At 33.3% G+C, this 5,080-nt stretch overlaps 1 long non-coding RNA gene and 1 pseudogene across 1 annotated transcript in view; one reads left to right on the forward strand and one right to left on the reverse strand.

Moving 5' to 3' along the window:
• LOC107690897 (neuroblastoma-amplified sequence-like) overlaps positions 1 to 5,080 on the reverse strand; it is a 170,392-nt pseudogene that overhangs the window by 95,718 nt on the left and 69,594 nt on the right.
• LOC107690895 (uncharacterized) overlaps positions 2,131 to 5,080 on the forward strand; it is a 5,324-nt gene continuing 2,374 nt past the window's right edge. Inside the window, exons 1-2 of the long non-coding RNA XR_001634496.1 lie at positions 2,131 to 2,235; positions 3,936 to 4,116. This is a non-coding gene — a long non-coding RNA (uncharacterized LOC107690895). The remainder of the gene's footprint in view (positions 2,236 to 3,935; positions 4,117 to 5,080) is intronic.

Below are 5,080 nucleotides of genomic sequence, written 5' to 3' on the forward strand. Positions count from 1 at the left end.
CTGTTCAAATATAAAATTAAATGAATTGCTAATTACTACATTGAAATAAAAATGTAAAGCCTGTACAAATATTAGAAATCGTGAATATAAATAATTGGGAATCATGTAAAAAATTAAAATAAAATAAAAACAGGCAACATTTGATTTATCTATTATAACGTTTATGTAGTTTTGTTCACTTGGCTGTTTCCTTATAAAGTCCAACATTTTGTCAAGTTTTTCGTCAGGTGTCTTTTTTAATTATATGACGTCATTACGTTAGATGTAATAAGCAATGTACGAAGAACGGGCCCCAGGACTGCAGTAACGTAAACATGTAAATATAAATGACTTTGATACCTGCACTGCAGTAACGTAAACATGTAAATATAAATGACTTTGATACCTGCACTGCAGTAACGTAAACATGTAAATATAAATGACTTTGATACCTGCACTGCAGTAACGTAAACATGTAAATATAAATGACTTTGATACCTGCACTGCAGTAACGTAAACATGTAAATATAAATGACTTTGATACCTGCACTGCAGTAACGTAAACATGTAAATATAAATGACTTTGATACCTGCACTGCAGTAACGTAAACATGTAAATATAAATGACTTTGATACCTGCACTGCAGTAACGTAAACATGTAAATATAAATGACTTTGATACCTGCACTGCAGTAACGTAAACATGTAAATATAAATGACTTTGATACCTGCACTGCAGTAACGTAAACATGTAAATATAAATGACTTTGATACCTGCACTGCAGTAACGTAAACATGTAAATATAAATGACTTTGATACCTGCACTGCAGTAACGTAAACATGTAAATATAAATGACTTTGATACCTGCACTGCAGTAACGTAAACATGTAAATATAAATGACTTTGATACCTGCACTGCAGTAACGTAAACATGTAAATATAAATGACTTTGATACCTGCACTGCAGTAACGTAAACATGTAAATATAAATGACTTTGATACCTGCACTGCAGTAACGTAAACATGTAAATATAAATGACTTTTGATACCTGCACTGCAGTAACGTAAACATGCAAATATAAATGACTTTTGATACCTGCACTGCAGTAACGTAAATATAAATGACTTTGTTACCTGGACTGCAGTAACGTAAACATGCAAATATAAATGACTTTTGATACCTGCACTGCAGTAACGTAAATATAAATGACTTTGTTACCTGGACTGCAGTAACGTAAACATGCAAATATAAATGACTTTTGATACCTGCACTGCAGTAACGTAAACATGCAAATATAAATGACTTTTGATACCTGGACTGCAGTAACGTAAATATAAATGATTTTGATACCTGCACTGCAGTAACATAAACATGTAAATATAAATGACTTTGATACCTGCACTGCAGTAACGTAAACATGCAAATATAAATGACTTTTGATACCTGCACTGCAGTAACGTAAACATGTAAATATAAATGACTTTGATACCTGGACTGCAGTAATGTAAACATGTAAATATAAATGACTTTGATACCTGGACTGCAGTAATGTAAACATGTAAATATAAATGACTTTGATACCTGGACTGCAGTAATGTAAACATGTAAATATAAATGACTTTGATACCTGGACTGCAGTAATGTAAACATGTAAATATAAATGACTTTGATACCTGGACTGCAGTAATGTAAACATGTAAATATAAATGACTTTGATACCTGGACTGCAGTAATGTAAACATGTAAATATAAATGACTTTGATACCTGGACTGCAGTAATGTAAACATGTAAATATAAATGACTTTGATACCTGGACTGCAGTAATGTAAACATGTAAATATAAATGACTTTGATACCTGCACTATGGTAATGCAAACATATAAATATAACATGTATGTATAAGTAACTTTGATAAAGTGTTAAACATTTCCTTTACAACATTGTTGTGTATATACAAAAAACTATGTTCGCTATGGATAAACAAGCACACAGATGTTTCAAGGCTGTAACCCAGGGGTGCCCAAACTCGGTCCTGGAGGGCCGGTGTCCTGCAGAGTTTAGCTCCAACTTGCCTCAACACACCTGCCTTTAAGTTTCTAGTATGCCTAGTGAGAGCTTGATTATCTGGTTCAGGTGTGTTTAATTGGGGTTGGAGCTAAACTCTTCTGGAAACCGGCCCTCCAGGACCGAGTTTGGACACCCCTGCTGTAACCAACAAGTGGCTGATGTGGCGGCGATGGGGCATCTTGATGGTGAGTAATGTTGCAGGTTCTTTCTGCTGGTATGACAACATACTCCCAGCCTAAACATTTCCAAAGGCAGAATCCACCAATGAATTCTCACTGAACATCCTGATTGTGGTGACCAAAGTGGATGTAGTGCTGACAAAGTCCTAATACAGCTCGGCCACTGAGAGGTCAGGCAGCTCATGGTGACACCTCTGTAAAGGGTACTCCTGAAATAAAAAATAAAAAAAGTATTAAAGTAAATTCCCTCATTTATAATCTGTACTCTGACCTTTGATATTTTACATTATATTCATCTTCCTTAGTATGTTTGAATTATTTGACCTAAGTGGATGTCATACCATTTTTTGTATGGTTAGAAAATAAACAGTGCTCATAATGCTCTCAAATGCCCCTTAAAATCAATTTCAGGCAAATACGGCTCTATAATTTTAAAATGAAAAAAGGTTAATTTTTGACACTGGTAGTGGGACAGTCCATTTGTTATATGCCTGATCATATAACAGTATATATATATATATATATATATATATATATATATATATTTATTTATATGTATTTACTAATTATAGTAGGTAAATTCAGCAGTCAATTTTTTTTTGTAAATAATGACTATTGTCCACAGTAAATACAGTGCAGTTAATGCTGTATTATCACCATTCATCCAGAAATCCTATGTATCACCTGGAGCAGAGGTTGTGTTCTGTTGTCTCATCTATAATCTTTCTGACTAAGCCAATAAAAATAATTTGAACTAAAAGCATGTATGCATGTATTTATATATTACATTATCTCTTAATCACGTTTATTTTAAAAGGATTTGATAATGTACTTAAACTTACCATTGTTCTAGGTTTGTGCCAGCTCTGTTCTCTTTCAAGACAGCTATGAACAGGAGGAACTTCACTGATGCCAAGCTGCGAGTGTTGTGCTGTCTGGTACAGTAGTGCAGCATTATTGCGGTCACACAAGTGCTGTCCCAGCATCACAGGAACAACTGCTGTGGGACAGTAATACAGGGAGGGAGTCATTTAACAGTGTTAAAATAATTAAACTATAACAAAAGTCATGTATTCATATTCTATTTAAATATTTGTTAAATATTTAAGTAGAAATTTAATTAGAAATGTGTTGAATATAAAATATCGTTTAATATTTAAATATTATATTTACATACCCATATACTGTAAGGAGTACTATACCCACATTTAAAATCTTAAGCTCTACGAACCTTTTTAAGGAATAGTTTCACTATGCCTGTCTTTGTACAGAAACCTCAAAAATGGTTGTATAAAACGAGCATTTAATTCAGACTTTAAGCTAATATCATGCCTTCCTCACTTCCTCATTGGGAAATTATTCAGTTAACATTCATAGTCCAAAAATTGTAAACGTTGCATAAACAAGCACATCAGTCAAAATGAATACAATACAAGTAAACACGTTATCTCGATAGATTAAAACAAAAGAAAAGACCTGTATGAACTGTAAGAAACTGTGACTTTAGCTAGGTTCACTAGTTACTACACTATAGCATGAGAATACTCACCTTCAAAGTGTCAACGTAACTCGAAACTTCTCCGTCTTGCTGTAAGGAGTGACAGCTGACTGCCTTACAATGTGATAAACATCTTGCACAGTAATTCGGGAATACTCTTTTAAAAAGCGAGTGTAAAATATCAACTTCTCCCGCGATGTCTTCACAGATAACATCAATAGCAAAAACGGCTTCTGGTGCTGCACCGTATGTAACTGAGCTGGCTGAGGCAATATGTTAATTGGGGTTGGAGCTAAACTCTTCTGGACACCGGCCCTCCAGGACCGAGTTTGGACACCCCTGCTGTAACCAACAAGTGGCTGATGTGGTGGCGATGGGGCATCTTGATGGTGAGTAATGTTGCAGGTTCTTTCTGCTGGTATGACAACATACTCCCAGCCTAAACATTTCCAAAGGCAGAATCCACCAATCTTCTACAAATACTTCAGCTAAAATAATGTTGTTTTTTTTTAAAGTTAATACTTGTTCAAAACAATCACTTTAACAACGTTTGCACTATCTTCTGCTTATTTTGAAAAATACATTTTTTTTTTCAATAATATACTGTCATTAAAATGTTAATATAAAAAATATATATTAAAATACAGAAACAAAATCATTTTAATAAGTAAAGATTCTGAATGTATTGAAGGAGATCCAATAATAATTGAATATATGTTTACAGTAGTAACAACAAATGATATTTTATTATATGATATGATTAATATCATGTTTTTAAATATGGTTTCATTCTAAATATGGTGGTTATCTCTAATATGGACACCCAGCATAATATATGATATTTACCATCTGAATCTAACCATGTCATGTCAACAAATGGAAAAGTCAGCCATCTATTAATTATCATGTTTATCATGTTATTCTTTTAGCCCCGACAGCAGGGGCGCTTTTTACCCCAAATACCATACTTTTACATATTCCATATTCTTTTAAAAACGGTTGCTTTAATTATCTTAAACAAAACTGAAAATCATAAAGAAGCCCTTTGTCTCAAAATATAAGCATTAATTTTAGTGATTCTCATTTGCTACTTAAATCTACAACATTTTTAAAAACATAAAATATTAGATCAAGTAAGCACAGAATCAACTTTGCACTGCTGCTCACGATCGCGTCAAGGATCAGACAAATATACACGTGCATCTTGCAAAGCTGATGTTTTGGAAAGTGCTACGCCACATTTTTGTGCCATCTAGTGGTTTAGAGGTTAAAGCTTTAAATAGGATTTTTATACCATATCAAAATTCTTGATGCACTGAAATTTCATAATTTTTGTTACCAATTTCAATATCA

Source organism: Sinocyclocheilus anshuiensis, unplaced genomic scaffold (assembly GCF_001515605.1).
Source record: "Sinocyclocheilus anshuiensis isolate Anshui unplaced genomic scaffold, SAMN03320099.WGS_v1.1 scaffold3034, whole genome shotgun sequence".
Taxonomy (NCBI): domain Eukaryota; kingdom Metazoa; phylum Chordata; class Actinopteri; order Cypriniformes; family Cyprinidae; genus Sinocyclocheilus; species Sinocyclocheilus anshuiensis.